At 32.0% G+C, this 24,661-nt stretch overlaps 1 protein-coding gene across 1 annotated transcript in view; it reads left to right on the plus strand.

The window, feature by feature from the left end:
* The window catches only part of LOC140443451 (tyrosine-protein kinase Src64B-like), a 459,485-nt gene that overhangs the window by 229,285 nt on the left and 205,539 nt on the right, over positions 1-24,661 (plus strand). Inside the window, exon 2 of the mRNA XM_072534716.1 lies at positions 3,638-3,673. The gene's annotated coding sequence lies outside the window, so the exon portion shown is untranslated. The remainder of the gene's footprint in view (positions 1-3,637; positions 3,674-24,661) is intronic.

Raw genomic sequence — 24,661 nt, forward strand, 5'->3', positions numbered from 1 at the left:
ACAGGGCGAAAAACCCAAGAATTTATTTTTTTTGTCAACAATTTTATGTACAGAGTGCCTGCAAAAAATATTAGTTTTATTTCTAATTTTTACTATACTTAGTTGTTTGTACAATTCTAAAAAGTTTTATAATAATAATAACAAAAAAAATACTCATTACTCAATTATGTTGAAATAATATATATATATATATATATATATATATATATATATATATATATATATATATATAATTATATAATTATTAATATGTCGTGACTCGTCACTGTTAAATTATCTAGATCTGAAAATTTTGGGGAATGCATATGTAGGTACTATAAATATGTCATCAGAACAAAACGTAAAGTCTATAAGCTCTCATCTTTTGAAGATATTCTCTTCGCCACATCACAATGTCGTCTCTATCTAGTAAAAGAGCGTTTCTTCCCCTACATTTGTATTGAAAATTAAGTTTTTCAATATTCGGTAAAATGTGGTTTTCGAAAAATTTGGCAAATCAGGGTCATAGTTCACCTTCTTTGAAACCTTATCAACGGTGGGTATTTCGTTGCTCATAAAAAAATTATGAACCAGTCTTCTAATTTTGGCATTTTTGTCAAAATCATCAATTTTGTCAAACTTCTTTTTCCGGGTCAGATATACTTTTGGTCCAGCGAATTGATGATTCGTTTTGTATTCCTTTATCACCGTAAACACACTTCTATCACAAACTCCAACTTTATTAGCCACTTTTTTCACAATATCTTCAACCACTAACCCAGGATTTTCTTGTCTTTCACATTTAAAAACATTCAAAATGATTTCTTTAACTTCAACGCTAAGAGGGCTTCTTTTATTTCGTTTTCGAGGAGAACTGCATGTATTTTCAACCAATTAATCAGCAGAATCAGTGGATGACATTTTTGGTTTCAATATCAGTTATTGAAATACGTGGTTATTGTTACAGTAATCACAATTACGTATAGATAGGGTGGTCGTTATACAAATAAAAATATATACTTAAATAGTTTTAAATCACACAACAAATAATTGCTAATTCAACATTAACAGCATAAAAATAATTCATTGTCCTTTGACGATCAAGATGACTAAAAATATACTCACAAATCGATTCAAATTACAAAATTTCAATACCGAAATATAGTACCTACTTAAATCGTGTCCGAACCTGTATGAGTTCCGACGACGTCGGCAGTAACGAAATAAAGATGGACATTTCGGTTAGTTTTTAAATATTCTTGAAGAACTGTTACTTGCATGTATGCATAAAATATTCATTAATTTTTTTGCTTACTATGTATTCAGTAATAAAAATAATTTATATACTATGCAATAAACACTAATAGTTGAGAAAATAAAAAAATTAATAAAGTGTCATAATTATACTGTTACTTATCGGAACGAGTAGACTCATTTGGAACATCTTTAACAATCATCTGTTAAATTTATCTTTGTTTATACGCCCTGCATCGCTTAATGAAAGTAGGTATAGAACTGCATGTTTTTAGCAATGCCTGATTCTGATTTCATTGTTTGTTCGTAGACCGACGTCACTAAATGATTACGTCAGGTCCACGACATTATGAATTATCTCTAATAAATTGTACATAAAGTAATAGCCACATAAGAAGACCGGTTAGTAATTAGGCGATATGATCAGTGGGATTTAAACAATTTTTAAAATTTAAAATTTAATTCCAATCATGAATTTAATTTAATTCCAGTCAGTAATAGGTACCAAAAAGTAAATTATTTAATTTCATATATTTTATGTTCAGTATGCATGTTCGATTTTGTTCCTTTAAAAGCAAATGAAATAAATATAATGTTTATATATAATGTATTATTCTTCTTCTTCGGTGAACATCCGTTCCAGATATTGGCAATCAGCATAGCTATCCTAACTTTACTTGCAGCTAATATAATTTATTACACACAATAAAACTTATTTTATTAATAAAATTTTACATATAGTAATCATTCAGTTTACTGTACTATACTATAACTCTCTATACAATATAATGTCTCCTATATCAGGCCATGTCCTCTCCCAGCATCCGCTTCCAAGCATCCCTTTCCTTGGCTACTCTCTTTCAGTTATCCACCCTCATTATCTCTTTATCATCGGTTCTTACTTCGTCTATCCACTACTTTCTTCGTTTTTCTACTGGCCGACGTCTCACCATAGTTCCACTAAGCTCCTACTAAATGTTCTATTATTATTCATTTTTATAAGGTGACCTGCTCAGTGCAATTTTTGTATTTTTACATAATTTGCTGTAGTGTACTCTTTGTAATGGGTACCATCTCTAGACTTTCTATATTGCTCCGGAACAGCGTAGTTTCAAGTAGTCGTAGTAGTAGTTACTTTTCACGTTTCTTTTTCAACTTCTAATGACATTACAGTATTAATTCAATGTAACAACACTGACTACAGCAACGAATTTTTGTTTATTACTGACAAAGAACACAAAATAAAAAGGACGTACAATACAGTCGGAAGATTTGCCGTAAAACATAAACTAAAAGGATTGCCAACCTGGGACATTTTAATTTCATAGTTTTTTTATTTAAGTAAAAAACAGTGTTACTATTGCGGTGTTCGAACCCCCTCCCGCACCTATGATGCACCGTAACCTTTTACAAGACTCCCTCCTCCCAAATTGCTTTACGTAATACTTGAACGACCCCTAAATCAAAGAGTTCATTTTTTGTAATTATTGTAAATAGGGTTTGTTTATTAAATGGTGTTACATATCTAATATTTTATGTAGTATCCCAGGATCCAAGAGTATCTTTAATAATATATGTCACAACTTGGCTAAGTAAATTTTTTGTTGGATCCTTCGTCTTGGCTGACTCCATACTTGAGTTTTTTTAGTGGTCACTCTCATGCATTAACCCTGTTTGTTGTCTTCAGCCCAGTATATTGCCCATACTCAGCCCGTATTTTCAATTTATTAGATCGACATCAACTTGTGGATGCTCAACTTCTCCTAATCTTGCTTCATTGACGCCTTCAGTCTCCATTTCTTACATTTGAACTCCATCGCGGGTCAACACCATTTATTATTTGTTACAATACGCAGTGTCAATGGCGTTAACCTAAACTAAGCTAAACCTAAAGCTTTAAACTCGTAACAGCTAAAATCAAACCCATCAAAACTTAAAGCGTAAGTGCTTGCCAATCAAAAAATCTCCACTCCCTCTTACACATATATCTTATTTTACCAAATTTTAATTTGTTGAATAACTAATTCTTAGCTTTTGGTTTTTGTATTCTATCATTGATCTAATTTCATATTAAATCCACGCATATAATGTTATGAGAGCGGTTATAATCGCGGCCAGCCTTAATACATATCGCTTTGCTAAAATTAACCTGAAAAGAACCGTTCAACCCTATAAAGTGCAAACGTCCAATTCTAATAATAACACAAAACGTAAAAAAGGGACCTGTACCATAAGAGAATATTTTTAATCTCACCGGAATATAAAAAAATATTGCTTGCAAACCTGATACATATTTTAAACTATTTAGATGCACTTCTTATTCATCGACTTTATTCTGTAAAAACTGATTTTTTTATTAATAAACTACGAGTATTTTTACTAATTGTATCATTTTTTGTTTCAGAATTAAGATGGCCTGCTGACATTAGGATATTATAAGGTAAATGGTAATAAATAAGTTTATTTTTACGATGAACAGATTACGTATAAATTTCGGGACAACTTTTACTCTATTGGCAGTGGCGCACCCAGGGGGGTTTTGGAGGTTAACCCCCTCCAGGTCACTATTCCGACACAAATTTTAAGGGCTCAAAATGGAGGTAGCATAAAAAAAATTTCGGTGTCCAACCAAACCCCCCCTAACAGGAAAATGCTAGGTGCGCCACTGTCTAATGGTCATATAAGTAATATATCCTTGCTAATATAAAATGTGTTAAAAATAATTTTTGACTGTCAAGACTTATCAGTCTTGACCATTCTCATCCAACCTTTTTTCCTTTATCAGCCACCTAAGACGACGTGAAATGGGTGATTATATTAAGACTACTATTCAGCCAATGGCCTGAATAATAAATATACAACAATGCTAAAGTATCTTTAAACGTACGAAAGGTAAAAGTCATTCAGAAATCAAGTTCTGACAAACACAGTAAGAGAGCCCTCCTGTGAGAAGTACTGGACTCCTTGATGTTCTATAATTACTTTTTGCTTACGTCCTGTTAAGTAAGACTTTATCCAATGATAAGCCGGTCCCTTAATACTACATATATATTTCCAACCTCTCCAGTAAAATTGAGTGATCCAAACTATCAAAAGCATTTGGCAAATCTAAAAATATTCCGAGAGAGACAAAAAGTTGTTGTATTTTCAGAATCGGCAACAAGTTTGTCTGTTAAATTGTAAACAGCAATCCCAAAATAAAATAAAATTTGCCGTATTGACCTGTTTGGGAAAGTATGTAGTTACTTATTTTCATATTTTTATACTTTTTTTACTTACTTTTACTATACTATAATCTGATCTAATTCAATGGCATATTTTAACTTATTTGCTTTAAAATATATTGTTTCCGGTTATTTCATAAAATCTCGTAAAATTGTTAAACTGGCTATCTCATTTATTATGTTTTAAGTGCGGAGAATTTGACTTCTTTTGTTATTTTGTGTCGCCAATACATACAAAACGTGTAAAGTATCGTATTACCGTGACAATTAACTTAAATTATCACCATTCAAAATCGCAATACAATATAGTGATTTATTGGTATACCCTCTTGGTATACCGACCACCTCGAAGTTTGGCCAGAGGGTTTCTGACCATCTCGAGACGACACTTCGTTTTCATCACCGAAACAGTAACCACACGGGACGTTCCTTCCTTCTGTGCCTCGGATGGCGTCGGTGTCGTGACGCACCGCGACCAATCCTTCTGCCTGCTATGAATACATCAATATTTCAAAAGGTGAGTATATATTCTTTGTACAGACAACAGTATGAGATAAGACCAGTTAATTCTCGTAATTTATTCACAGTGGTAGTTGCTATTTTTCGCTAATTTAGTTACAGTCAAAATATTGCATTTTTCTTCAATATTATTTCTAAATATCATTTAACCAGCGACCTCTAAGTTTGATACAAAACAGACCATATTGTCAGCTGTCAGAGATGTACGATTGACATCCTGAATGATATCCACGAAGTTAAGGAGATATTAAATTAACTTAAGCCGTAATTACCGAAAAAATGTATTTTTAACGTTTCCACAAAATTTTCAACAACTTCATGTTATATTAGTAAATGGTATGTTAAATAATATGAATTATTTTAACTTCCGTAAAGAAATAAACTAAACTTAATAAAGCCTCTGACAGTAATATTTTTACAAAATAATATTAAAGAATACTTTGAAGGATACATGAATATCTCTCAATTGCAATTAATATTTCAGTTAATTTATTTTTGGAGTTTGCTTCCAATATTTCTGAAAGTATGTCATCTCAACGTACAAAATAATGTTTGTTTTGGCTTTCAACCAATCGGAATCGGGTATGAGTACTTGTCGTCACATTACCAATTTAAAAATTGTTTGTTTTCTTTTTGAATGCGTTAATGGCGACATTTATTTTAACAGCGAGGTCAGAAAAGTAATTATTTAAGTTTTACTTTTAATTACATAATAATAGTAATTTTATTTGAAGATTTAATTAGCAATAATACAATGGCGAGAATAACATTTTTATGTCAGTACCTTAAATATAATTAAATTTATTTTACACATGATAAGTAGATATGGCAGTTGTAAAAATCCAGATATATATATATATATATATATATATATATATATATATATATATATATATATATATATATATATATATCAGACAGTTGAAGGTAACCAAGAACGACCCAATACTAAGGAAGCAATAAAAAAATGGTGCTTCTAAGTGAGTGTCTTTTATTAAAAGTCAAGCTTTCGCCACATAATTTTGGGCTTCATCAGAACTTGCTGTAATGGAAAAACATTCTTTACAATCATTATACTTAAAGATGTTATTTTTAATCTTACCTTAATATCGACACTATCTCTTAGTGTATAATAAAATTGATATCTAACTACACATATTTTTAAAAACAAACCAATCGCATCTCCCAACTGGAGGAAAAATGGCAAACAAAGCCTTTACGAAATATTTAAAATTACTTTATTATAACCATGTGGCCGTCATTTTTGACAAGTAATTGTTAATTAAGTCATGTGTTGTTTCAACTGTCCCTTATCGAAACAGCACCTGTCTTAATCACTTCTTCTTTTTGTTAGCATAGAACACTAACATTATTCAGTCAGCAATATTAGACTTTTAAATGTCTATGTTCCATATCAATTTTATTATACAGTGTGTAAAAGCCAAATGGAATAAATTCATTATTTAGGTTACTGTACATATTTATAAAAAATCCCGAAACACGTCAAATTTAAATTATAACTTGACATTCTTTAACGTGAAAATGCAACCCCTACCTTCAACACCCTTAGAATGACAGGTACAACCCCCAATTTTTAAAATAGGAAGTATAGGCTTGTGATATATCGTTTGAAAGGTCTTTACATTCTCCATTTAAAAATGTTGTCGCTTTCAAGTTTATTAAGATTAATTAAGATAAAATAAATTAAAATCATGTGGTTACCGAAATTCGCTACAATACAATCAAAAACTAAAATGTAATGCAAAACGTAATAAAATGTAGAACACGAAAAAGAACTATGAATGTTAATGAAGTAGATGTTCAAAATGTTCACCGCGAACGTCTTGGCAACATCCTAATCTCAAATAAAACTGTATTCTAACATTATTTAACATAACAGGCGTGATCGACCTAATCGCAAGCGTTATTCGTTCTTTTAAGTCATTTAAATCAGAACGTTTAGTTTTGTACACATGGCTCTTCACATATCCCAATAAAAAGAAATCTAATAATGTAATATCAGGTGATCGCGCTGGCCATTCAATCGATCCTCGCCTCCCTATCCACCGATTGGGAAATATTGTATCGAGGTACTGCCGAACATTAAGTTGGTAATGTGGTGGTGCTCCATCCTGCTGAAACCATATCGTATTCGCTGGAACTTGAGGGTTTCCTGGATCAGCATATAAATTTGCCAACGTTGGAATGACATCATTTTGAAGTAGTGCCAAATAATTGTTGCCATTCAAGTTGCCCTCAATGAAAAAGGGACCAATGATATTGTTTCCTACAATCCCTGCCCAAACATTAACCTTTTGAGGGTATTGAGTGTGTTCTTCTCTCATCCAGTGAGGATTTTCCGTGGCCCAGTAGCGGCAATTTTGCCGATTAGCATGACCGTTAAGTGAAAAAGTACACTCATCAGAAAACATAACGTCTTCTAATTGGATAATATTGTTATCCAACATGTCCATCATTTGCTCACAAAAAAAAGTTCTCCTATCAAAATCGTCTTCCATGAGCTCCTGAGTAGGTATCATCTTATAGGGATGCAATTTATTTTCTTTTAATATATTTACTATCGATGTATGGCTTGCATTGAATGTAGTGGATGCCTGTCTACTCGATGTATGTGGATTTTCCTGAAACTCAAGCAACACATCTAATTTGAGTTCATCACTCAGTGCATTGACAGCTGCTTTTTTATCTGCCTTGCATGACCAAACTCGCGAATTTGCTTCTCTATTTTACTTATTGTTCCTTGGGGTATAGGCGGTAAATTAGGAAATTTCTCATGAAATAGGCGAGTTACTTCCTGTTGTGTTCGGGTGTTATCTCCGTAACCAATCATTTGTAAAACTGTTATTTTATGCATTTCCGTTAATCTAACCATTTTTCAGAATTGAATTGAACGAACTTTTTACTTAAATTAAAATACTGACAACTTAAATAAAACAATTTACTAATGCGTGTTAAAATGACGTTGCCACGGAAATTCTTTAAAGTTTTTTAATGGTTACCATCTAAAAACCACATTGCTATGGTTTTTGTTCACTTTCTCATTATCAGGACCTAAACGGGAAATAAGTTTTGAGTATATTTTAGCGAATTTCGGTAACCACATGATTTTAATTTATTTTATCTTAATTAATCTTAATAAACTTGAAAGCGACAACATTTTTGAATGGAGAATGAAAAGACCTTTCAAACGATATATCACAAGCCTATACTTCCTATTTTAAAAATTTGGGGTTGTACCTGTCATTCTAAGGGGGTTGAAGGTAGGGGTTGCATTTTCACGTTAAAGAATGTCAAGTTATAATTTAAATTTGACGTGTTTCGGGATTTTTTATAAATATGTACAGTAACCTAAATAATGAATTTATTCCATTTGGCTTTTACACACTGTATACTAAGAGATAGTGTCGACATTAAGGTAAGATTAAAAATAACATCTTTAAATATGATGATTGTAAAGATTGTGTTTCCATTACAGCAAGTTCTGATGAAGCCCAAAATTATGTGGCGAAAGCTTGACTTTTAATAAAAGACATTCACTTAGAACCACACGTTTTTTATTGCTTCCTTCGTATTGGGTCGTTCCCGGTTACCTTCAACTGTCTGTTGTTTACCAGTCACCTGTTACTGTCTATGACTTTCTTTTTATATATGTATATATATATATATATATATATATATATATATATATATATATATATATATATATTTATATATATATATATATATATATATATATATATATTTATATATATATATATATATATATTCGATTTTTGTCAAATTTTGTTAAATAAAAATTAAGCACATTTGTAACTGGCTCATATCGTGATTATTGATACAAGGTACATCCTGAAGTGATTCCCGCAAAAAAATAGACCTCTATGAAAAATTTCCAATTTAAAACAGATTCCGCCTGGACTAAATAAATAATCTAATTTAGTGATTTCTATATTCGTTTAGATGCATATCTCCTATTCCTGGCTTTCACAAACAATTAGTAATAAAAACAAAGTGCCTCAGTATAAAATATAGCCAATTAATTTTCTGAATTCGTAATATATACGAACCTATAAACAAAAATATTTACGGTGTGAACGTGGCCAACGTACAAAATTAAACACTTTTCCGAAATAATGAAGTTAATATGTATTACTGTCAGAAGCGTATAATCTCTAGATTATACCATATTTTCCACGATTATATAAAAGGGTTCAATTTTTCATAAGAATATTCGATTTTTTCCCTATCTGTAATGCAAAAGCAAACAGAAATTATTGGAATTTTACATATTTTTGAACTTATTCTTCTAGTATGACTTTTTACGTTTACGTTATCAGTACAATTTTATTTTGGTTATTTCTAATAAATCACCTTATTAATCTTTTCTGAAAAATATCAACGTTTTACCCGTATACGGTATGTAAAAAGGAAGTTGTGTTTGTGGAAGTTGTTTTCTGTGGAAGTTGGTAGAAAGAAATGCTACATCTTATTAATATTTCGGAATATCTTCATCCTTTCTCAAGATAAACATTATACAGAACTTTAAATGTAAGAAGTTTTTATTGACATTTAAAGCAAAGAAAACATTATTTACATAACCTTTCTTGACATTTAATACAACTAAAACCTAAGAAAACATAATCCTTACCAATTCCCTCTCCTAAAAACACTTAATAACGAGTATTTCCACCTCTCATACTTAAATTAAGCTACGAAGCGGCGTATTTGGTCTTGATCAATTGTATCCCAAAATTCTCCCACCCTAACTTATTTATCCTCAAGAGAGACAGGTGGTGGGTGTCTGCTCCTGAGTTGTGTCTGCTCCTGCGATCAATAATATCCTACAAATTCTCCATGAGATTTAAATCAGGGCTGCAGGGTGGCCAGTTCATGGTTTCTATTGAAACATGTGGTCGAGCATTATCATGAATTAAAAGAAAATTATTTGCTATTTAAGGAGTAAATGGAATTACATGGTTACACAAAATGTTTGTAATATACCTTTAACTTGTTAATGAATCTCTTAGTAAAGGAATAAGGTTCGCTCGCGCTGTAAGAGATATTTCTCCCCAAACCATTGCATATCTTCCATTGAATAAAGTAATAACTCTTACATATCTATCCAAGCTATATAAGCAATACGTCGATTGATTTATGTTTAAAGCTGGTACTGTGACTGCAGATCTTGTTCAGCGAGACGTCGTTGTATAGTATTTCTATTAATTTGAATGTTATGAACATCTGCCACTTGTATTTGTAAATGTCTCATTGTGGCAAAACGTTTTCTTATAGCACGATGCCTAATAAACTGATCTTGGCGTGGTGTTGTGAATTTTTTTCTTCCTTGTCCACGCCGTCTCGTATGGTCGTTTGTTTCTCGAAATCGTTAAAAGTATGAGATACTCCTAACCTCAAGCCTATTTCACGTTAACCTAACCCTACATCTGCTAAAATAATTACCTGCACACATTCATCTCGGCTCAGATTTCTTGAAATACGGTCCATGTCAACTAACTAACATACGCAAAATAGAAAACAATTTATTGCATTGTAAAAATTATTGACACTCTAAAACTGTCCTGTCAAATTTTGATTGTTCGATTTTTCATAGCCAACTAACTGCTTCCATTAATGAGTATTACAATTTAATAAAATCACGTTATATTTTGAACGTACTTTTCTTTTTTGATAATAAAGATATCGATGATTTTTTTACGAAAATGTAGAAAAAAATGAAGCTGTCTGGAAATATTAATAAGATGTAGCGTTTGCTTCTAATAAATTCCACAGGGTGTTGCAAAATAAGATGAAAAAACATAACTTTATTTTTACACCCCGTATATAGGTAAAACGTTGACATTTCTCAGAAAGCATTAATACATATAGTATAATCGAATACAGGAAAAGATAAATGGAAAAATAACGCAGTCTATATTAGTACAAAACGAAGTCAGGGTGACTCGTTAAGCCAACTTCTCTTTACTATAATAATGGACGAAATAATACAAGCAGTACGTAAAGATCATGGTTACAGAATGAGGAACAAAGAAATCCAAATATTATGTTATGCAGACGACGCCGCATTAATCGCCGAGACAGAAGACGAGCTCCAAAGATTAACACACATCTTCAATACAACAGCCAAAGAATACAGTATGATAATATCAGCAGAAAAAACCAAATGTATGACAACATCTGAATACCCACTGCGATGTAAAATCGAAATTGTTGGGAAAATAATAAAGCAGGAAGCAAGGTTTAGATATCTGGGAATAGATATAACTAGTCACTTAGATGTTGAAGAAGAAGTACGACAACAAAGCTTAAAAGTAAGTAAAGCGGCGGGATCTCTTAATGACACAATCTGGAAGAACAAACACCTAAGACAAGACACAAAAACAAGAATATATAAAGCAGCAATTAGACCTATATTAACATATACGGCGGAGACAAGATCTGACACATCTAAAACGAGACAACTACTAGAAACAACAGAGATGAAAATACTCCGACGAATATCAGGGAAAAGTCTGTTAGATAGGGAGAGAAGCGAAAGCATAAGAAGAGCGTGCAATATAGAAGACATAAATAGATGGGTGACTAAACGGAAACAGGAGTGGAATGAAAATTAGTAGAATGGCAGAGGATAGGATAGTATGAATAGCACGAGATAAGTCACCAAATGGACTAAGAAATATTGGCAGACCAAGAAAAAGATGGTGCGATAATTTAAACAATTTAGGAGGCTAATATTGAAGAAGAAACAGGCTTTAAAGTATGCATACAAAAAGGAAGAAGAAGAAGCATTAATGTAATATTTAAATAGAAATATCTCTATAATATGAAAAAAAATCATCGAAATATAATTAAGGGTTCAGCAGAAATATAGTTTCAAAATTATGGTCCATTTGAAGTGGTGCGTTAATTTTGGAGAGTAGTATATTATTAACCTTATTTTGTTAAGCATGAATGATTATGAAGAAGGAGAAGAATATTTCTTGTCCATGATTAGATTAAAGACATACTCAAATAAATATGATACTTGTGTCAACTTTGATAATATCCGAAAATTCTACTGTTTTATTTTAATTTGTAAAGGCATCACGTTCTTTAGTTTGGTGAAGATTTATTTTTTTATTTGTTTCAGGTTTCATGGTTATTGAAATATACGATTTTCTTCATGTCCATGCTATTTTTCTATACTGGTTATAAATGTTGTCATTGGTTTCAATGTTTGTTAAACATTTTTTGTTTGTTAAAAATACATCTTTTATTTCAGATTAATTAAAATATTTTGTCTCTATTCTGTAGCATCTATATTTTTTGAGTTATTTTACTAGTTGATTTGTTAGTGCCGATCATATGTCTTTTACTAGTATTTTTCATAGTTCGTGTACATATTTTAATTGTTTTAATTTTATTTTACTTAAGTTTCGTTAAGATTTTGAAATTGAGCGCCCCAGAACTGTTTGTTTTCATTTCAACGTTTATATAAATATGTTACATGAGATAGCCGAGGTAAAAATTTAAAGAGGATGATCATAGCATTAAGTGAAATTATCGTATATTTTACTATTATAGTAGACGTACTATCTAAAATTATCATTTAACACGATAACTATCATACATCTGGCAAAGCAGGATGGTATTTTAAACAGTGATAAATTCGATCGGAAACACTCAGGATTTAATCGGCAGACTAGGAGGATATATGATTTTGATCTCTGTCTAATAAGTGGAAACATAGTAGTATATCTGTTGTATCTCTCGGTTATTTTGTAATACCCACCCTAATTTTTTTCCGTATCTGTATGTATAGGAGCAAAATTATGGAATAAATATATTTTTTTAAGAATAGGTGACTTTGGAGATAAATCTCGAAACAAGTCGATTTTTTTTAAATTATGATTTTTTGGCATATTATTATTTATAGATGATTTTTTTAACGAGATTAGGCGTCGCACATACGTCGATTTAATCGATTAACGCGCCAAAATTATTTTACAGCATAGTTCTACTCAAATTGGTACAAATTAACGGAAATATTGTTTTTTTTTAATATTGACATTTATTTTTCATGGAAAAAATCAAAATCAAATTTTAAAATGAACAAAAAATATATGTTTTTGTTTTACCTCACATATCAGTGTCTAACATATCGGACTCAGTATTCGGGTGACCTGAAAAAAGCATTTGAATTGTTTCAGGGCAAAATGACCCTGGTTTGACCCTTTTCTGTACTAGTTTCTTGCTGTTTAAAATGGTTAATAGTGGGTCAGAAGTTAGAAGAAGTCTGTTCAAAATATCTAGGTTGCATTCCTCCCTCGAGAACTTTCGTGCATAGTTCCCGCGGTATAAAAAAAGCTTATTCTTAGCTTCTGCTGCCTGTTCCGTTAGCTGTCCCATGGGTAATAAGAATAAGGCATTTTCGATTATTTCCGTACTGTGAACTAATATTTTATGCATGGTCGATGTCATAGCGTGCCATCCATACAGATCGACATACAGTTTCGCTGTTGCTTTGGAATAATCATTAAATTGTTGGACGTCAAAATATAATCTTCAATCTATATATCAATTCAAAATTAAATTTTGTTACATCGGCAGCTACTTGAGGATTTTCAAAAAGTCTTCGGCTAGTATTGCCGTCATTAGTGTTCCCGAAATTGGCTTTTGGCATGTCGATTAGCAATCTAGTTTCTATTCTAAATCTTTCCTGAATATATTTTTTTGTGAGCACTTATATCTTCTTTTCTTCACCAGTTCTCTTTTCTCCATACTTTTTTATTGGTAATTTGTACGCCAAATGTAAATCGCTTTCAAGTACCGACCTGTAGATTTTGTATTAGTTGCAGCATTACAAACCATCAATCACGGTCATCTTAAAAATATGATCAAACATGAATGTGTTACCGTTCAAAACAACTTCAGTGCGTGTTAAGTTCTTGGCAGATTCTTCAACGTAACTGATCTCCTCGTTCATTATATCAACTGTTTCTTTCACAAAGCTAATCATCTGCTTCATCCGAAGCAGCGTCATCGTCAAATTTTTGTTTGTATCTGGCTTGTTGAGATCCGTCACAACTTCATTTACAAATAACTTTTAAAGATTTCCTTTCATTGTCATTTAGAGAACAAAGGATTTCTTCTAACCCCTCACTGATAAGCGGTGAACGGTTTATCTATTAAACTTTGTAAACTTCTTTCTGCACAAGTACTTGAAACCTTTATGCAGTCTGTTGGCGGGTAGGATTGTTTCAGCTTCAACAAACATTGCTAGGGCTTGCAACGGTGTAAAAGCAGTAATGTCTTCTTTATCTAATTTCCTGAACGCATCTCTATATTTTTCTGCACGAGTTGGAGAGTTTGTAATTTCTTTTAATATTTTTGAAGCATTTCTTTTTCCTCGAGCCTGTAATGTTGATTGTGCTGCATGAACGATAACTTCCCCATCAAGGAAAGAACGTATTTCTTCTGTTTTTCTTCTTTTCGGTTTCTTTCACTGGAGTCATCAAATGATCAGGCCGACCTGGTGCAAAATCAGGAGAGCGAAGTGGCATTTTTATGGTACCTTTTGTACTTATATCTCTCTATCTAAAAACGTAATGTCTAAAAATCTAACACCACCCGTGCATTGTCAGCCTAACAGCCGTTTTGCTGCAACCAAATTTTATCCATATTAATAGGTAATGCTCGAAATGCTGGAATTAAGTGATTTCTCAGGAGATCTAGGTTTTTGCGACGACGCCCACAATGAAAAAAGGGCCAATTACGTTGTCACCTAACAGCCCAGACGTTGACTTTTTCACGGTATTGTGTTTTGTAAGGAACACTTATGTGCCTACTTTCTGTAGAGTACCCTACGGTAACAGATGGATTGTGATGGCCAGTTAAAGAAAATGAAAACTCATCTGTAAACAAGATTTTTTTCATGAAATTTTTGTCATGATTAGTGCGTTCCATCATGTCCTCACAAAACACCGTCCGTCGTTCATAATCAGCAGGGAAAATTTCCAGAGATCAATCAGGAAGTTTTTTGCAATTTGTAGCAATGGAACTTGTTTCCTTTTAAAATATTTCATACAGTTCTAGCACTAATACCAGTTTCTCTTAAAATGAGCGTACTGTTACAACGAAATTTGAGTTCAGCTAGACTACATATGGCAGTTTCACGCTGTTCGCGTTCTTCATTAATTGCACGAGCTGGTTGTTTTTCATTTTCGTCACTATCCGTACATTTTCTACAATTCTTGACATCACCAGTTTTTTAAAATTTAAAAATAATGTGAATTGTAGATTTCGTTGGTACAGGGACTTTGAATGAAAACGAAAACCTACCGATTATATCGTCGGCACTTCTTTCGGAATAAGGCCATTTAATAATTTTAATTTTATGTTCATTTGTAAAGGTTACCATTTTCCTAACTTGAAATATCAATTTCTTTATTCTGTTTTTTTGCGAATAAAATCAAAATGATTACTAATGAAAAATAAACTATACTATTTCATACTATATTTGGTTTCTTTCTGTTAGCAGAACAACCTCATACCGTTCTTTTCGCACTAATTATGCGTGCTATATCTATGCTATACCTTATACGTACGACGGATTAATTAACTATAAAATTTGCGAAAAAAAATTTAGGTTAATTATATAATTTCTAAGTAATAAAACACAAACGGAAATTATGTCGTGTACGTTAACACTCCAAAAAAGTTTCCTGGTCTAATTACACTTCTTTCATCACCAAATTACTTGTTCAGCATCACTTTTGACAGTAAAAAAGGATATTTGTTTACAAGACCATAAAACAATTTCTTTGTTGTTGTGAAAAACATAACTGTTGGTTTTGAATAAATAATTTGATTACTGTATTCATCCCAGGACCGGTTCTAGAAAACGGACCTGTTTGTCATTAAAAAAACAACAACTGTATGTCTTATATAGTGAGCCAAAGATATTAAATAGACGGTGTACTAAGCTTTAAAAAGTATTGATTTTGCTTAGGAATTGATTATTTCATACCGCAGTGGTTGGATGCAGTTCGAATCGGCCCAGCACCGGTACTTTTCTGTTAAGTAAAAAGAGAAATTGTTGTGCCCATTATATTGGCAGTCGAAAAAAAGTGCCGAAATTGTTTGGCGAAAAATACAATAAGCGATTCAGACTAAGTGAGCACATCAAATATTGATAGGTTGTAATGAAGAGTATCTGTATACTGCTTTACGGCCCTATTGGTTAATCTACGAATCGATCCTACTCAACCAGAATTATACATCTGTGGATATGCATCGTCCCTTCATTCATTTATGTTTATATTTGGGGTCATTTATCATCTAAATTGTGTTTATTATCTTTTGAAGGTATGATTTTACCATTCGTAATTTAGTCTCAGAGAATGTAAAAGATTTTAATAGTTTGATTCGTTTCAAAGCTACGAATTATTAAAAAAACGTTGCGTTTACTTTGCATGTACACCAATTTTTTAAGATTGGATGTTACTCCCTCTAAAGGCAACAAGCCATTTTTAGAAACAAACTGTCACAATTTAATTACTCTATTTCAACTTCTATTAGGTATTGTGTAACGTGCTTTAAGATGACAAGGTGATCGGCTAAAATATAATTATTATATATACACATTAAAAATATCTAAGGAACACCATTATTATTATAACACCATGGAATACCATGGCATAATAAAGATAAACATGTAAATTAATTTGTCAATTGCACTCTTTTATTAAGGAAAAGTGACACCGCCTCAAATTCGTACGATTAATTGCTTCAAATTGCAAAGAAATAGTGCTTCAAATTTTAAAGATAGTCTGTATTTATTTTAAAATTTTACTAAAACAAGATTATTAAACGCAAAGATAGCCATGAACCGTCGTCATTTAACACGTGTTCAAATGGTAACTGCAGTGAATATGATCCAGGCTGGTCTTTCACAAGCTGATGTTGTACGTCATTTTGACATACCTCGGAGCGTGATTTCGAGATTGTGGCATCGATATCAACAATTTGGTAATGTCGCTGAAAACCATGGGGGTCGTCAACGTGAAACTCTCAACAGGATCGGTATGTGGTAGGATTAGCTCGTCGAAATGTGTATATAACTGCACGCGAACTCTTTGGATCATTAGAAAATACCCACAATATTACTGTACTTGTCCAAATTTTAAAGAATAGATTACATGAAACTGACCTGCACGCCAGACGTACATTGAGGGTTCTCATGTTACGTCATGGAAATCGTGGACTCAGATTAAGGTGGGCACAAGAACATGTGCAGTGGGGCCTAGAAGAATGGAATTCTGTGTTATTAACAGATAAAGCTAGGGGCCTAGAAGAATGGAGGTCTGTGTTATTCACAGATGAAGCTAGGGGCCTAGAAGAATGGAGTTCTGTGTTATTCAAAGATGAAGCTAGGTTTTGTCACCTTGATTAAAGAAGAGTGAAAGTTTGAAGAGGAACCTAGTCAAAACAAGAGATTCAGACATGTACAGGGTGTTCATCCATATAGTGGTCTACAAGTTATGATGTGGACTAGAATAATTTTTCATCATCGAACAGTTCCCGTTTTTGTAGAAGGCACTCTGAATCAATCTCAATATATTGATTATATCTTAGAACCTGTTGTCCTTCCATTTGCCACTGTTGCAAGTCCTGATTTGCGTTACATGCAGGATAATGCAAGGCCAAATACTGCAGCAACAGTAAGAGATTAGTTTCATAATGAGAATATTACACTTTTATCGTGGCCAGAACAATTGCCTGATCTTAATCCCATCGAGCATGTATGGGATAATATGCTTCAGAGACAGATTGCTCTTTATCTGCGCAATGTTTATACTAGACAAGGTCTTCAAGATCGTCTTAACCAGGAATGGATCCTAATGCGTCAAAACAAAATTGATAATTGATAATTTAATTTTAAGCATCCCAAGGAGCTGTCAAACTGCAATTAATGCTGCTGAAGGAAACACAGATTATTAAACACATTATTTGTTACATTTTGTAGATTATGTTAAAAATTTACATTAAATTAGTGCACTTCTTAACTTTTCTTTGACTATTTCATCGTAAGGAAATCATAGTACTCTAAAATTAAGCTGAATTTATTGCTGACTTATCAGGTGTTCTAACGGTATGTCACTTTTTTAAATTCAATCAAAATAGATGTATATATGAGAAAAAAACTTTGTGTTTCTTAAACATTTTTGATGTGTTTTATTCGTGCTTTCAGTGCCCCGTCTTCATCAAAGACCAGCTCAGTACCTGATTCTTCCTTCTAAATGACTAAGTTAAAAATACACTCCGTAAATTTTTCTCTTTTTAGCCTCCAAACGCGCTTCTTGTCAACAATAGAATGCTCGGAAAATCATAATTCATCCATGAATGGTGTCAAGTAGCAAAACGTAAGCTTTTGATAGTTGACACCATTCCAATTAAATGTTGACAATGCCGATCAAACCATCTGGTGACGTCTGGCGACTTTTGACTACTAACTTCTAAAATTTTGTTTTCCTTTTAAAAGGTATATAAATTCGGTCTTATTCGGAAATCTCAATGATAAGAATTAATCTGAACTGAGTTTTCGTTTAATTGTTTAAAAGGTTGTCAAAATTTTTCCATGATTAAAAAAAATATTGTAAAAGTGGTGGTTCCAGTTTTGGTGGTGTATTTTGTTGCCAATTTATGCACATGTAATACTTGTGTAAAATTACTGTTAGCTTGGAAGCTATATCGACAACCGTTTTTTTTTTTTTTTTGAGGTCAACTATTATTTTAACGCGGCAAACTGTTTAGGGTTTATAGGACAGTTTGCAAATAATAACTTATTTTTATAATAATATAATAAAAAGTTTTTAAAGGCTCACCAATCCAAAATAAGAAACATAAATATAAATAAACGATACAATATTCGCTCCGTGCGTGACTGACGCGACACCTACCGCCTTCATCTGACAGTTTTGGACCTACCAATTTTCAGGTTAAACATATGACATATGTTTGACCTTGTTAACTACAGGCGAAATTGACAATTATTAATAATTAACTTTTTAATTATATTTTTTCAGTTTATGTACAAAATAAATGTAGTATTAAAAACTGGGTTGCTCAAAATTCATCATAATATATCTTTTTAACCCCAAATGGAAAAGAAAGGGAAAAATCTAGTACTGGCAAATCAAGTTTTTCACGTGAAAGAGCATATAATTAAAAACAGTAATAGTAAAAGTTATGATATAAAAGCTAAAGTCATCAGGCACTCTGCAGTTAGCTTGAAGCCTTATAAAAAATCATTTAAGGTAAATTATTTAAATATTTCCTATTTTAATTGCATAAAATGAGGTTGTGATATTTACTTTTTCATATTAATAGCACGGATCCATCTTTTTTTTTTTTTCTCTAATTTATATGTAATCTTTGGGAACCTATAAAAACTACACTTACTATTTTTGCTATTATTAGCACAATTAAATACGCAACATGTATTTGCACACATTTTTGATAAAATTTATGCGTAAAAAGATAGGTCCAATTTTGTCATATTTCGCCGCTACGCACGCTGGCATCGTTTCAAGGTACCCCTACCATGGTTACGCACAGAGCGAATATTATTTAAATTTTTATGGATACGCGGTGTATCGTCTATTTAGTTATCGTAAACATTTTTTATTTTTTCTATTAACTAACTAATAGTGATGAGAAGGTCACGAACAATCCGTTCATAAAGATCTGATCTTTTCGAAGACCCGTGATTGATACAATCACATTCTGTGACCCTATCGTTCGAATGACCCTATGAATGACGCTGTCTAGTGTTTAAGAAACGAACTGTGTGATCGCGACACCGGACACGTTGCTCGGTCAAATTAATGCATGAACCGCGAACCGCAAAGGATCGTTCAAACGCTGATTTCAGTTTCCCAGAACGGCGAAACCCTTACGCTGCAAAACTGTAAAATTATATACATTCGAATTGTCGAGTCAATAGTCCCGAAGTCTGCTCTACTTATAAATTTATAGGAAATAAAATCCATTTTAAATGTTGCATTATCATTCACTCATGAACATAACAAATATGGAATTTGTAATTTTACTTAACCTTTTCAAGTATTTTTTTATATTTTAATGATTTCTGAAGATTATTTGAGAAATACAAATCTTAATGTCAGCCTTAAACTATATTTCATTCTTAAATTTATAGTAGCAATATCGAATTCTACACGTAAACAACAATATAATTAAAGTCGTTCTAATGAACGAATCTCTATGAACGGGTCCTGCATTATCATTAATTCATAATACTCTCAGAAAGATTCGTAAACATATCAATATTAAACTCTACACACTTGACTTTTACATAACAAATTTAATTAGTCGTTCATATGAACGAATCATTTTAATGAATGACCTGGAAGACCCGGGTCACTGAAACGAACTAGGTCTTCCCATCACTACTAACTAACGATCATTAAACTTATACATCGTGAAAATACATAGACCAGAGAAAACAACAAATAAAAAGCCTTTTTTGTGGGACTCTTTGATACAGGTATCTTACAACTGCTATTGATAAATATGGTATAAAAATATTTAATAATCAAAATATACAAAAGATTAAAAATCATTTTTTAATTATAAACAATATATGTATAAACAATGTAAGATTTGATTTTAAATACTTAAGGTGAAGAACGGTAAATTATATGGAAAAATGACACAATGTTGTTGAAAACGCATAGAAAATCATTTAAAATTAGGGTTTGTAGTTATTTATGTTAATTTGTTGCTTAATTAAAATTGCTTAAAATTATTGATAACTTTTATAAAAATGCATAAAAACTTTAGATTTCGTATGTTAATAAGAAGAATATCACAATTATTCAGCTTTAAAAATTTCAATAAGTTTCACTTAAGGGTTATTGCAAAATTGATATTGGTTATCCCAAAAAGCTTTAATCTACAACGTTATTATATTATGCGTAAACTCTTGAATCTACATGAATTCTAAAAGCACCAAATTGAAATTTTACTTATCAAATTTATTTTATTTAATTCATTTAACGAATAAAAAATTTATATTAAATATAAATTCCTTTAAAAATGAGCCGCCCATGATGCGCTACAGATAAAGGGTTTAAAGCGAAGGATTTTACTATTTTAAAAACTGAATTCATAAATTCAAATTTATAAAAGTCGCAATATCTCGGTTCTAATCAATGAAAATCGATGTTTTTTTTTAATTTGGTGTACCTCGTGGAATATCATAAAAATGCATTTAGTTAATTTGTGAATTGTTTATTTAACCTTTCTTTATTTAAGCTTTTTGGAAGAAACAATTTCAATTTTGCAATAACTGTTAAGTGAAACTTCTTGACATTTTTAAAGCTGAATATTTGTGATATTGTCCTTATTTTCACGAAAAGAGAATAAGGACAATATCTTTGAGCATTTTGTGCATTTTAAGAAAGGTTATTATTAATTTTCAAAAAATCTACTTTTGGGGCTATTTTTGCAATAATTTATCACCAAATTAATAAAAATACCTTTACAAACCATCATTTTAAAGGATTTTCTATGCTTTTTCAGTAAAATTGTGTCATTTTTCCATATAATTTACCGGTCTTCACTTTCAGTATTTAAAACCAAATAGCGATCTTACATTTTTTATATATTGTTTATAACTAAAAAACGTTTAATGTTATGCATATTTTGTTTATTACATATTGCTATCACCAAATTTATTAAAAGCGGTTGTTAGATACCTGTATCAACGAGTGACATGGGAAAATCGGTAGTTTCCTGGTCTAACAATGCATACACACACATTTCCTTAACGTTTTAGTTTCATTAAACCAGTAAATTTCAACCGGCCAACTTTGACCTGAATCATATTGCGTTTTATAAAATAACTTATTTCAATGATAACTCATGTCTTATTACCAATAACAATTTAAGTTCCCTTTGCACTACTTTGATGCCTTTTATTGCCTATTAATTACATCTAAGTGTACCTCCTTTCTAATGCAGTTTTATATTTTACTATACTTGATATATTGTCTGCAGTAACAAAAGCATGCCAGTAATTAGTTTTACGGTCAAGTGTTGAGTTATTGCATAGAAATGCATTCCTCAAAATATATACTTATATTGTAAACGATTTTAAATTTAAATCAGAATTAGAATTATTACAGTATTTAGAAGAGAATGATAGGATAAATTGAAAGTATAAAATTGTGACAGCATGTAAGCTTTTCTAGTGAATGTGCAACCATGCGGCCAAATTATTCATAATATTTTAAGTATTTATAGAAGTTAGTCAAAAAATTACATGAGTGGTTTTAGCCAAATTACCACTACACCCGTTACAAGAAATGGATATCCACTAGAAGGAAGACAGCATATTACGTCATACATGGAATTTTACTAAAGTCAAAGCCACGTACGAAGACCGCTTTGCCATTTAATGCTTATAACGTTTAATTTCTTGTGATGTATAAAGTAGGTTTACCAATAAATCAGAGTTCTGCCATTTTAAAAACATATTATTATTAGAAAAATAAGGTTCCATTACCATGAAATTCATTCTTTGTCATCATTATATTACATTTTTGTTGATGTTTAAAAATTAAATGATCTGGTATTATTTAAAATCTTAGTGGGAATTACATAGTAGGTAAATGGTCAATCGGCATGTTATGTAAAATGTCATTAGCACCTACAGTCACCATATGGACCCAGCTGTAAAGGTATAGTTTAACACAATAAAATTATAATAAAATAAGCAACCAACATTACGTTTACCGCATAAATACTTTATTTACACTTGTCTGAACCCGCGTTGATGAATACCCAGCAGTGTTTTATTAGATTTCTTAAGTGAAGGAAGTTATAAAATCGTATTATAGTAAAAAGTGTTTGATAATGGACATTCGATTTATGTAAGTATTTTCAGTACCTTTATTGGGAATACTAGGATCAAATCAATTTTACATATTTTAAAAGATCTTAAAATATAACGTAGTGTACATATTTTTGTATCAAGATTACAAGCGACAGTTAAAAATTCGTGTAAATATTGCTGTACCCATATGGACCCACTATGCGGTTATGTAGTCAACAACTGTACCAGACATTTTTTTTGAGCCGCCTGAATCCAATGTCCTTACGGATGAGGATTTAGGTGACGAAGACGAAGGTGGTTACCCGAATTACTTAAATGTTCGTAAACTTCGTTCAGGTGCGGAAGTTGTATTTGCAGATTCATACAAATTGTCCATGTGTTTCCAAAAAGGCGATGGAAAAGAGGGCACGACGGGAATATTGTTCGATATTGAATAAGGAAACTGGTATTCAATACGTTCGTTGTAGGGACAAAAAATTATAACAGAGCAAGCACATATTTTGGTGTTCAGCCGGTCAAAAATGTAGAAAGATATTCAATAAAGATAGCAAGACTATACAAGTACCTAGGCCAGATCTTCTTTCACAGTATAATAACAGCATGGACAGTAAGATATCTTGGAACGAAATAAAGAGCAATATTTCTATAAAAGAAAATATATGGGTAATTTTTTTCAGTTATGGAGTCGTTATTCGTTCCAAAAAATGGTACTGGCCAATATTTACATGAGTACCTCATCGACGCCGGTCCCCCATGGACTTGGACAAAATGAAACGTTGGGCGTTGTATTTCATATTTTAAACTATTAGGTACAACTGAAACAAATAAATGAATTTTTTCCATATTTGTTCTTGCCAATCTTCTAGTGGCCCCGTATGGGACCACCTTTTTTCCAAAAAAGACAGATTTTTTTTTATTTCGGCTTAAATTTAAGAAAAATAAGTTGTTTTCACATATTATAGTTTATTCGTCTTCCGGGTTTGGACCGTGTCATTTGTGAGTGACCCAAAAGTGGGTTCATCTCGACGTTTCGCTACAATTGTATGTAGCTTCTTCAGGAGAACAAAAAAAGAGATAAAGAAAACAAAAGATAGGAAGATGGGTAGTTAGCAACGGTAACTCAGTTACTCAACGCAACCAGAGGCAAATACTAACTACCAAGATGGGCATTTGGTCACAGTAACTCAACTACTTAACGCAGCCAGAGGTGAAAACCAAATGCCAGGACAGGGATTCACGTCCAACAGCTCAGAACACTAACGCGTCGAGAGGCGGGGAGTGAATCCGATTTTCACCTCTGGCTGCGTTAAGTAGTTGAGTTACTGTGACCAAATGCCCATCTTGGTAGTTAGTATTCGCCTCTGGTTGCGTTGAGTAACTGAGTTACCGTTGCTAACTACCCGTCTTCCTGTCTTTTGTTTTCTTTTTCTCTTTTTTTGTTCTCCTGAAGAAGCTACATACAATTGTAGCGAAACGTCGAGATTAAGCCACTTTTGGGTCACTCACAAATGACACGGTCCAAACCCGGAAGACGAATAAACTATAATTCTGACTCTGGCCGTGGAAGCCTACGATTTCATTTGTTTTCACATAGTTTTAGATAAAATTATTACATGTAAAAAGAATTTTCTTTTCTCGGCGCTAATGGGTTAAACACAAATTTTTTGATCCGATGCTAACTTCGCGAAATATTCAACCGTCCCGCAAGACGGTCTCTCGGCCTCTTCATGACCGTCTTGTTCTACCT

This window comes from Diabrotica undecimpunctata, chromosome 6, assembly GCF_040954645.1.
Source record: "Diabrotica undecimpunctata isolate CICGRU chromosome 6, icDiaUnde3, whole genome shotgun sequence".
NCBI classification, from domain to species: domain Eukaryota; kingdom Metazoa; phylum Arthropoda; class Insecta; order Coleoptera; family Chrysomelidae; genus Diabrotica; species Diabrotica undecimpunctata.